Raw genomic sequence first — 13,080 nt, 5'->3', positions numbered from 1 at the left:
TGTTTTCGTCCATTGTGAGCTCGGCTAAACAGGATCCAGCACGCGACACAGTTCTCGACTCTGTCCTCGCGCGCCAAGATCCACCGACGCCTACGAATCCCAAGCTTCGTGGAGGAGAATTGAAAAGTTCGCTCGTTCTGCGAGACTCTTTTCTTTCGCTGGAAAATGGGGAACTGGAGAGAGTAACCGTGTCTGAGGAACTTCATTCTTTTGGAAGGGGATTGGAAAGATTTCTTACAATTAGCTGACTGATATTTGGGGATTGGGTGAAATTCGAAGGTGGATTTTAAGTATTTCAAGTATTTTAAGTATTTTAAGTCGGTTGCTGGATGGGGTGAAGTTTTGGGATTTTTGGGGCTTCTGTGGAGTTTTGAGATTTTATGGAGAAGATTTGGTGGAAGAGAAGGATGGACATGGCCACTATGTTGTGGTTTTGGAGTCAATTGGGGAAGACAGGAATATTGAGTTTGATGTATGAAGTACCTGGATAACTTATAATTGGTGACATCATAGAACAGTGTTGAGTATTCTTAATTTTAGGACCCTGAATCAGTAGATGCAAAATGATTGCTTGTGTCTTTTTTAAATATGGAATCAGTAAAGAAATATTCTGTTATATTATTACTTGAAGTGGTTTAAGTCTACTTAAACTGATTTTTATTTATTTGTTAATAAATATTTATCAAAAATATCTGTGGCAGTATATCAAGTAACACAAGAAGAAAATAGAATCTGGGTTTCCAATAGAAGTCACATCTTCCAGGAAAAGTATTTCCACGTTTACTATTATTGTATCTAGTTCCATTATGATGCTGTATCGACATGTCATTTAGTTTCTGATAAAGATAGGTACGATGGTAACAAAATATAAAGGGCATTATCAATATTTGCAAGCCTTGAATCTCTATTTTCTGATATCTATTTTCTTCTTGGAATCTCGATACACTATCATAAAATATTTTAAAATATTTACCAGCAATTGGGTAAAAATCACTTTAGATAAGCTTGCAATATTAGAACATTATATCTCAGTAAAGAAATAATAACATGTTTACTGTTCAGCGTTCTACAGTATAGTTCCCATGCTTTTTTACGTCAGTGCATTCACGTTTCTTAAAGGCTGGTTTATATGACTCATATAAAAAGCTAGCTCTCACATATTCCTCTCGATAAAACTCGTTTAACACCAAACTTACTTCTGCACCGTAAATCCATTCACATGGAAGAAAACACACTGTGCATCATATACCTAAAATGAACTTGACACTAAAGTTGTTAGAGAACATTACAGAGTCATCAAGCGATCACTCACGACTCTCTATCTCACTAAAAAGTACTACATTACCATACATACACCATTCGAAACAAATACAAAAGCGAAAAAAATGGATTTAGTCTGTTTTGTTGGAATTAAAGATCAGAAATTCAGCTGAAAATAATTTTCAATTTCTCACAGCTGTAACATGAATACCTAACCCAAATTTTTGTATGTTTATCTATTTCAAACTTCTGTTACTTCTGTTATGACACTTTTCAAATACTTAATGGTACTGTAGATCCCACCAGATCAGCATAGTTAAAGTCCATCAAGGCTTCCTAATTTCTCGTTGGAAACTCGATCGACAGTTCCCGATCCAAAACATCAGTTTCCCTGGACCAGGCTCGCGGCAACGTTAGCGTGGTCAACCTTGAAATTCAAGAACTCGGTTACCTCGAAGGGCACGTCGAAGGCCTGTGGTTTCACCTGCTCGTGAAATTGCATTTTATCTAAGCTGCCCTGTTCGCCGACGGGGCGCGACGAACACGACAGAACCGACCCCAATAGCTGCTGGGAGGGCTGAGCAAGAAGAGATCTGCGAAGTATGCTAGACAATAAAAATAGAACGTCGCAACGAAGGAATCGGGGCTAGTGGATTGAGATGCAGGGGGTGAGGTCGACAAATGCGACATTAAATCGCGGCGATAAGTCATGATACCCAGACCTCGAGGGGGAGGTTTTGACGTAGCGAGCCGAGATAGATGGATAGACGTTAAACGTCGAGTGGCGGAGACGAAAATCTGTAATGGTCGGTGATAAAGCGACTTTACGGCGAACACGACGATAAGGAGGCAGGAAGCTCAATGAATAGTCCTTAGGCTGTGTGGGAATAGACGTGACTGGAAGTTGAAATGGTAAAGGGTGTTCCTATTAGGAGACTCGATTGCAAAAGGGTTTTCTTTTTTAAACTATAATGTGTAGTATTCTAGATATTTTTCAATAGCTTTTGTATTGCTGAATAAGTACAATAGTGGGTAATAAAATTGGAACATTCGTTGGTGTGAAAGTAAGTCATTTTTAATGACAAATAACAGGCGATTATGTCTCTTGTGACAACTACATTATTACACCAGAAGCGTTGATATTTGTAAGGTAATGCAATTTCAGTTGCCACTACTAAAATCTAGAATATCCACTTTTTCGATATAAATACAGTTATACTAAAATTTTCAAAATGTTTCATACTACCCTTGTAAAAAATAATTAAAACAAATTTACTTTGTAGTTATTTTTAAATTCGAAAATCTGCGTAGTTAGTTTAATATTCAAAGTATCTTGATTAAATAATTTAGTCAGGTAATAGGGCACAAGAGTCACATCAAACATTTTCGCTCTTGTAAAGAATGAATTTACGACAAACAGTTTTGAAGCAAACGTCGACAGCGAAAATACTGTTCTAAAACGTTCTTCTATATTTTACACAGGGACAATAAATTAAACGCCATTCAGGCGATGTATTTCGTGTTTCACAAAAAACTTCAATTGTTTTCGATTTTAGCAATTACCCATTCAGTGTCGCTTCATTGTGAGATATAATTTCAGGTTGAAAAATATTTTACGAGTACATACGTGGACACAATTGTGTGTCGCGGATAATTACCTATAAAGAACTACGTACGATCGTATTGATAATAATCGAGCGTGTAATTGTAACAATAGCGAGAAAATAAAGGTAGTTATCGAGAATGCTGTAGCAATAAAGAATAATATTGTTTTTAGAATTGATAAAATATTATTTACGTCCCAGTGTAATTTCTTTAATTAACTTATTAATTAAGAGCAATGTCCACGCATAGAAGATGAACGAAATAATGAATTCTCAATCGAGCAAGATGATGCTATGTCAGTATTTCCCTATACCGTAAATTACGTTATCACACATTATCTGGTGCGCGCGCACCATTTAATCGGAAGAGCACGTGCTAGGCAAAGCAACGAGATTAAATTCCGCTTTGGAAGTTAGAACGCCTGGACGATTCCTATTACCGTGTTTCATTAATGAAGGAGCAGATGCGCTAAAACAATTGCATATGCTTACAAATAATGCGCTCCAAATTTCACCCCCTACGACATTCAATTAAAGCTGGCGGAACGCTAGGAATTCATGATTTATATTTTATGTCATTTTAGTATGCAGAATATTTTCAACGAAAAATGAGAAATAAAAGCTTACTGAATGAAACAGAAGAGAATAAAGCTTGTGCAACGTTGAAATTGTGCTTTTATAGATTTTTTAATGAACTCTTTTATATTCGCCTTGAAATTTCGAGTTTTTGGAAAGACTGAAATGTTTGAACAAATTTCTCCACTGAGATTGTTATACAAATAAGAAGTTTATGGTCTGAATAAAAAGATACGAAGGCGAAGTGAAAATCCAAAGCAAGAAGTTCTAGTTCCCTAGCAAATACAGCACAGCAGTCAAACTACACAGTGAAAAATAGTATAGTTCAGATAAGAATAACAAATAACGCAGGCTCCCTGGTTCTTTCTACTTTTTACCTTAACCAAGTTTGTTTTTGAAAGCATGGTTTATGTCACGCCAGGTTCCCCGTAGTTTCTCGCGTTTTTTAAAAGAAATATAGGATTCCAATCGTCAAGCTCGAAGTACTTCATTTCCCGCAGAAAAATATGACGGACATGCGCGCGATGCGAGAGAGTAGGACGCGAATCATCGCCGTCGTATGCAAGCAGGAAAATCGATTTTAATAAGTCGGCTGTAAAAGAGGCAAGTGCTCGCATTTTCAAGGAAGATTGAACAGGCACCCGCGAAACTGTGGGTCCATAATCTCTCTGACAAGTGCGATAGAACGTCTGCACGAGTGACTCGAAGATTTGGGGAAATTACTTCGCGAGCACTTTGGTCCCAATCGTAAATGAACTTATGGTACATATCTGGAGAGATCACGACTCGCGAGAGAAGAGAGATCATTTGCACTTTTAAACTCACTCACTACACTCACTCCAAATGGAAAGAAAATTTGAGATATGAATTATCTAAACGCCAAATATTCATGAATGAACGCAACAAATAGTGACTTGGCAGAAAGCTGCTCAAGATTTCTATCTTAAATAGCAGAGCTACTCTCACTGGAAATACCACAGAATTATTATAACATATTATTGTCGATGCTCTTATTTAGTTACATAATCGGTCCACAATACGATAATTCGTTCGCTCGAAATTTAAAGGGCAGAGTTCAAGGTCGATCCATTACCGAGCCGAAATGGGTCGAACGACACTCAAACTGAAAAGAATCGCCGAACGAAGCTTTCACGATTCAGCTGGAAGTCGCGCAATTATTTTCTAATGGAGCACGTCAGGTCCTGATTGAATTACACCGAGGCGTTTCGGTAAAGCGTAATCGTTGATTAATGCCATACAATACGCGAATGCCTAGAACAGCTCCAGTCGTACTGTTTAATCACGGGGATAAACGAGGCTAAACCCTCTAGCGAATTAAATTGTTTAGGTTACAATACGCTATTTGCATTGGTTTGCATAATGTTTGCATTCGAGTATTTGACCAAATGGTGGAATCGGAAGAGATATATAGATGTAACGTGTGTTGAAGTACATCATATTAGTGTGATTCACTTTTCCTGCGAGTTCTGCAAACGAGTTAAATGGATATCTTGGTGGTACGATTATCTGCAGGTGGATCATTGTTAGAGAAAGCTTAGAAAAATGGATTTATCATGATTCTTTTAGTATTTAATATTTTTTATTCTATTAGCATCGGGAGAGAAAAATTAAAACACTATGAGGCTTTATAAGCTAGAACCGATTGCTCTTTAAGAAATGTATACTTCGATGAACTGTGACCAAGTACTGATAGTCTATAGTCTATACATAGATAAGAGTACTGTGGAGAGACCTTTAACTTGTTGTACCAGGACTAACATAGGAATTCTATTTCTGTAAAAAACTTTCTTTATAAGTAATTGTTTTTCCTTCGTCGTCATAGTCACAATTATATATGATCGTAAATTACTATTGCATAATAAAATCATTAACATTCATAATTGTATACACTAGAAAGTTCTTAAATTTAAAAGGATTTCACATTATTTGCAACTACATAAATTATTGTAATAAAATCATTCATAATCCTTTGTATAAAAACGAATTACATCATTTATACACTTTCAAACGAAGGTGTTAAAGTATGCGACACACTTTAGTACTTTTTCAAGGCTATTAAGAGCATAAAAAATGTCACAAAGTGGATGGTTTCATTAACGAGGTCGTTCTCATCATGAAAATTCAGTGGACGACTTGTATCGTAGGTCGCATTCGCAATTTGAATGCATGACAGGTGGAGCATAAGGAAACAAGTGCATTGTCGCAATCCCCCAAGTTATTCTGCTCGCAAAATGCAGCGAGAAGCTGCGCTGTCGCGCATTTTTATTCCGCTCGCGCAAGTAGAGGATCGAGTAGCTGCATAAGTAACACAATTTATAAATTTATCTCGAGTAAAAATTGGTGACAAATTTGTTTGCTACCATGACTAACTTCTGAGAGGCATTCAATAAGGTTGACGAAAAGTTGAAGATATTATTTATTGTTCAAGTATATCTACTTGTTTAATATACCCAAGAAATTTTTAATTTTCTTGGAAAAAATTAATAGTCAATTCTAGTTTATTCATTTCACATTTTTAGTTGAACCCTTCATTAAAATTTTCATTTCTTTCTGAAACTGTTTGCTCTTTTTTCATTAGTGATTGTGCATGGTCAGCAGCCCACGTGCTAGAGGGAACTTTGTTAAGCAAAGCGTGAAAGTACTTATTTCTCTATTTAATGGAAAACAAAGAAAATTAGAAATCACGGTGGTATAATGTATTCTTTTAATTCACGTCGGACGAGGTAAACATTAGGAGATTGTTTGTCGAATGCAATTTACTTTTCAAACACATTTCGACGAAATAGCTGTTGCACTTCTTCGCATTTGCAAGTGCAAACACTTGCTGTACCACGCAAATGCCACGAGCCACTCACAGGAAACTGTATTCCATCGTCACTAATCCTTGACGTAATATTGAATAAATACCTTAGTTACGTCTCTTTGCCTGCTCTTTTAAAACCTCTCCCACTGTGTCATTAACATTTACGACTAATTAATTTTGCATTTTCCTATCCATGACATTTTCAGGGGAAATTTCAACGCTCATGATTTCCAAACATTATAATTTGGCATTTCTCGTTGATTACATCAATATTCTAATTCAGAAAATTACTTTATATCGATTTTAACCACCTGCAATTAAATTTTGTCGATAGACCTTTTCAAACTTTCATTTTCTAATCGAATATAAACTCAAAGTTTGATCGTTATATTTTCCAGATTTTCTATTTCTTTTTCATTATATTAATATTTGAGACTGTTAGAAGCAAAACTGGAACATTCATCACTGATTCCCTTTCACTTTAAATTGAGAAAAATAGTATAATGTTGTCAGATTTTTCAATATTTCATTTTGCGAATTAATTGAAGAACTTTCGAGTGGTCCTTCTGATGGTTTCATATATTTTTTTAATCCATATCCTGGAATGCTTTGAATGTATTTGATGAATAGACTTCACGTCCCGATGAAATTGTGTCTTGTTCCTCGGCGTAATAACTTTTTCTGTCAGATTTCGCAAAAACAGTCAATTTTCGTTACTGCGCCGTGTATTTGTCCAGCAGACTGTTAGAGGAGCCACAGTGGAGGTACGATAGCTCGCAACAGTGGCCTTTAATAAACATATGCGCAAAAAACCAATTAAGCGGACGCAGTTTAGCGAGATGGAAGCACCCTCGTGTAAAAACTAAGCTTCTTAGAGGGGTGAATCGGCTTCGTACTGCGATTATTGGATTACTTGTTCCCTGTATTCCGTGGCCCTGTACCACACGCGCTGGTACGCGTCTGATTATGCACAGAGCTATTTCACTCATTGTCACTTCTTATTCGCTTTTTCTTTATCACGACGAAGGATTACATGTAGCGAGCTGTAGCCATTACGATTATAATGAACTTAAATCTCTCTAAAGGGATGTGGAAAATTCTAATTTTCAAATGTTGGATTTTTCAAATTTTCGAATATTCAAATATTTAAATTTTCAAAAAAATTTTTTAAATATTCAAATATTTAAACAGTTATATTTTCAAACTTTTAAATTCTCAAATTTTTAAATGTTCGAAACGTCGAATATTTAAACAGTTATATTTTCAAATTTTTAAATCTTCTGGTCCTTGAAGGGAATAAAGCACGTAGCAAAACTTTAATGGTTCACGAAATAAAAAAAACGAAAAATCTTCGGATATACTGTCGGTAATGAATCACTCTAGAAAAAAACAGAATATTTTATAAATTCCCTACTCCCTCGTTTTACATTTTATAACTCCCCAGTCGCCAATCTTTTCATAGATATTTTTCCTTCTCTTGCTGCGTGTACACTGGATGAAATAATAAATTCCGTGATATCTTACACTTCGTTCGATGAAGTTTATCCATCATTTAATAAAACATTCGTCGAATGGTTCGTTTATAATCGAACTCGCGGGTTTCACGTTTTCGTGTACAATATAAAATATTCAAGAGCAATGCGTTTCGTATCTGTCCAATGGAAAATTTGATATCCTTGGCTCGATTAACTGTACTGACACAATATCTACACGATCGTCCCGATAGTTTCTCTAATATTCCACTATTTATAGAATACTTCCAATAAACCTTGTCTTTGCTCGAATAGAGTAGTCGAACCAGCAATACAGTACACAATTATAACTAATGAATGAACGAGGTAAGAAGGAATAATGAAACAAGAAATTTCGCAGCTCAATAAATACTAAATAATTTTCTTTTTTCTTTTATGATCAGTTTTTGTGATGATCTGTTTTGTTAAGCAAGAATTTAATTCGCGGAAAGTTCAGAAAAGAATGTAACGTTGGTTCCAATTTATATGGTCTTTTACATACACAGAATGCAGTCGAGAGACAATTTTTTGTGAGGCTGAAGGTACAAAAAAGAGAAACGAGAAAAGAGTCATTCTATGTTACAGGTTACATGCAAGTTTTCCTATAAACGCGGCCCTTTGACAAAAAACGAGTGTACACATTTTGTTTACGTGAAATTGCATATCTTCGTCTCAGAAAAATTCATCTATCTGAATATATTACTAAAAACGTATATTTCGAAAAACACTAAATTACGTTTGTTAAGAATAATGGCTTTAACAATTTTTCTAAATAAATTTTGTAGTTGGTTTAATTTGTATTATATATCAATTTGTATTTGATTGACCATAGTCGCCACATTTCCTGATATCGAATATGTACCTATACATCTTTCGAGAATTACATGTCTTAGATTGGTGGGACAGCTGCGCCACATGGAACCGGAAGCACGTGGCGGAAGTGGTAACATTTCATTAATACAAATTATACGTCGTAAATGGCTGTCCTTGATCGAGATCGATATTGTGCCATATTCGAGACCGAACGCGCATCAACTTCGACAGATTGCGGCTTCCACATGCTACAATAATTGTATCCGGTTCTTGCTACGCTTGACCACAGAACACTGTCGTACTATCAAGTTCGACAAATTGTATAATGAGTTTGGCAGAACAGAGTTTGTTATCGTGGACTAGTTAACGAAGCAATTATACGCAGGAAGAATTGAGGGTAGCCTCGAAACGATATGCAGCTAACAATTTCACGTGAATATCGACAACCACTGACTTTGTTTCATTTGATTATACATCCACGGTCTTTCTACGCTCTGTCAATAAATTATATCATGGAAGAAAAGAGAGATTTATTTATGTAGAATTTGTATGAAATAATTGAGTCGCTAGTAATGGATGTTAACGTATATTTTTCAATAATAAAAAGATAATCTTTCTCATGTGGAAATTGAGTCTAGATACAAGGATTTCACTGTACCGAGGAGAAATGAAATTTATTTTCGTTGAAGAAGAAATATGATACTGTTTGTCGAATAAATCGTGAGATATTATTTGCTATTCGAATTTTATGCAGAGACTGCGTAAAAATAAAAGCAGAATTTAATATTGTTTAAAATACAAGAGTTTAAAAGTTATAAAAGCATATTGGCAATTGTGTTATGTATTTTGCAATTTCATTGTAAATCATGTAAATTAAGTTGTAATATCGTGAATTGAGAACAGTTCCGTACCAAGGAAAATTAGAATTCCTTTGACACTTCTCGATGTAATTCTCGTCTTTGCTTGCAGAAGCGACAAAGAGTGATCTATGCATTCGATAGTTAATTATAAGTACGAAATACGTTTCACTTAAAAGAATTCATTTTGTCTAAAGAAAAAGAGGATGATTCGAACGTTCTAGAAGCCTTTGATAGTATTCAACGATCTTGGCTGGTATGAATTTCAAATTTGCTTTGCTTAAACGTCTATCGGCGCTTAATCTGCATTCTGTGAAAGAAGAGAGCTTATCTTCGAGGTGGCCAGCTGAACCTACCGTCCGAGAATCTGGGTTAGTAACTCCCTCCTAAAGGACTCTGTTCTTTCTTCGCGAAGATAAGGGATCCAACCTATGCCTTGCCTCAATTAAATTGTCGAGTGTTACACCAATAAGTGACGATAAAGAAATCGTCAAGATTGTTCAGAAACTTTGGGAAACCTGAAGGAGAGATTCCTCGACGTAAAGCTTCATCTTCCATTCTTTTTTAGAAATACTTTACTTTATTCAATGAGATAGTTTTCAGAAAAGAGTCAAATTCTAGCAAATTAATCTAGAAAAGTGAAGCAAAGTGTATTACTAGGAAAATTTTGGTAAGTCCATGTATCTTATCAAACTTTGCAATTTTTGATATAACAAACATGTTTCCAGATTTAAAGGGATACAGTGGTAGGGGCACTTTAAACTTAAGCTTTCAAGCTTTAATTTAAGAAAAAAATCATTATCTTATGACGATTTCTATGGAGTCAGCGTCAGTCAAAGTCGACCAATTTTTACTCAAAACTTTTTTGTCATAATTTTCTCGAACAGTGTATGCTTGTAATTTTAGCCACTGAATTCTATAAAATATCAAGTGCCTCTAGTATCAGATCTCCAGTTGAGTATCACGATCAATTTTTACAAATTAAAAGTAGCGCTACTGTTTTATTTATCATGGAAGCCTTCGTTGACAAAACATCGTTTGAACGACCACACGAAGGAAACAAGAAAATTCGCGGAACAGTTTCACGAAAAGCACGTTTGACAACTGTCGAGACGTTGCACAAAGCTAGGTCTGTCTCTGTACGCGCGTTTCTGAACGCGCGATTCACAGGAGGAGGTCAGTGCTTTTAGCACGGAATGCATATTCAAAAAACTCGTATTTGCGCTCACGTTTCCATTTGCTTTGTAAGGAATCGTAAAAGCTTGCTTCCGGAGGTATGACAGACTTTCGATACATCCGTTTGTAAAAGAACCCCTTTCCCTCTTCATTCTGCAACAGATGACTTTTCGTTTCCGATCGGGAGTGGATAGACTAAAAAGATCAAAAGCTGGTACTTCAAGTTACGTTTCTAAAATTGCCAACTCTGGATGAAAATGTGTTCGATGCTTCGTTCAGAGTTATTAGTTACTGAGGAAACGCTTCAGATTCGTGTGTCTGACTTGAGACCTATTCTACTGCCGACGAGCATTAGCCAAGTTAGGGACAGCGTAGCCAGTAGAATAAGTCACGAGTCAGACACAAGGGTTTCCTCAGCAATAAATAATTCTAAAACGAGGACTAAAACTGAATTTTATCATTCTTAATTTTCGTTCTATTTTAACACTTAGAATCACTCTTTCAAATTTCTAACACCTGTTGTCAAAGTACAAAGTGTACCTGTACACCGTAGCTACATTATGCAATAAATTTCGTATCGTTTCAAAAAAAAATAGTCGAACGCCATTTCTAACATCGTCAACTAATTGACCACTTAATGTAAGATCCTCTATTAATCGAATTAACTTCTCTGAACTCCTCGTTTACAAAGGGCCAGGCCAAAAAGGCGAGGCAAACGAAACAAATTATCGAGCCCAATGCACCCTCTGTCCTTTATGTTTCTTAATGGATATTGATGGCCAGTAAGAGCAAAGTTTTCAATCGAACCACCACCGTTCGGCATGTGCATTCACAGAGTAATTACTCGAACTTCCCCTGACGTAATGAAATAACATCGCGGAAACTAATTACGGTTAATATTGCGCCCTCGGCGGCAAATGGTTCGATTATGCGGCGCATGTAATGCACGAAGATACACTCGTTGCGCTTTCATGCTCCGAAAGTCCCGCGTGCTCGCAGAACTTTCGAACGTGGAGCGTGGAAATTTCTTCAACCGCGACGTGAATCGAACGCACCCCTGAAGGGCATGTTAAAAATAAATCTGAAAATGAATTTTGAGCAATCCATGCGTAAAGCAAACACGCTGATTTAGTGCAATCGAATATTTGGATCGTGATTCTGTGAACCAATTCTGGCGTGTTTTTTTATTTCTCTCCTTTTTTTTTAACTTTGATGCTACGAATGGCACTGGGTCGTCCTGTCGCGATGCAAATGCTGGAGATGGTTGCTGATTACAGAGATTAAGTTCTTTCATATGCAAAAGTACCGACTGAGGTAGTTATGGGCTTTTCAAGCGAATATTCTGAAGCTACTGGTGCGCTGAATAGTACCGTGGCTATTATGTTTAATTCTAGGCAGGCGATTGTACTAAAATTGTGGTGCGTGAGATGTAGTGGTACAGAAGAGAAGGTTTAATAAGTTTTAGGAATTTTATAGGAAAAAGTCATCGAATTTCAATACTAAACTTTTTCTTCATTACCTTTCTACTTTTTTAGTGTTTCAGATTGTTAGCGAATTATGAGTACTGTCATGATTCAAATTTTATTTTTTTAGCTTCAATACTTCTTTATGGGATCGTAACGTGATTTTAATAAACAAAAATTTTGGACTTAGATGCAAATATTGAAAAACTAAATTCTTATCTCTTTTAACCGCACCATTTTCCATTGTTTTGACTGAAATACTTACTACTTGGTACCTCAATTACATTTAGAAAAAAAACTACTGATCAAGTTCAACCCCTTCTTACCTCAGATTCCTCTCAAAATTACAATTTAAAAAACTGTGAAATTGGGTCAATATAAAAAAATCAATCAATATAAAAAAAGCACTGAATACACCATTGAGACTGAACATCTATAAAAATTCCTCGCAAAAACAATCATTCCAAGTCTTCTACTACACCATATTCTCTCAACTACGAAAGTACTTCTCTACTCTTGCAAATCCTAATAGAATCAATTCACAGACTTCCACGTTCCAGCATCCCCCTTTATAAGCATAGTTGATCCGCGAGTTTAAGTCGCTATCCATAAACTGTACTTCGGAATGGAGATAAATCGCGAGAAACGATGACGAGTCCGTAATCGTGCTTGCAGTGGTACAACGTTAAGCGTCCGACAGCTCATACGAAGTGCCTCACTTTGCAGAGCGACTACGTAATGAGCACTTTTTTTCTCTTACCTTGGCTGCATCGCCTTTCCAGCTTCGTAGGTTTATTCCTGCTGGTGTATTCTATACACGGAACTTTCTGACGATGTTCGGTTTTATGTCGACTTCGATTCTGTCGCGGATCACGTCCTTGTCAGAGAATCTCTCCTGCGGTGAAGGACTGGCTTTTGTTAGTGGAACACTGTGAGCAGTCTTGCTTGCTGGATGTAACCTGAATAATGTAAATGTTGTGTTATAGTTTGATACAT

This window comes from Calliopsis andreniformis, chromosome 3 (genome assembly GCF_051401765.1).
Source record: "Calliopsis andreniformis isolate RMS-2024a chromosome 3, iyCalAndr_principal, whole genome shotgun sequence".
In the NCBI taxonomy this organism is placed as follows: Eukaryota; Metazoa; Arthropoda; class Insecta; order Hymenoptera; family Andrenidae; genus Calliopsis; species Calliopsis andreniformis.
Note: the sequence above shows the minus strand (reverse complement) of the source record.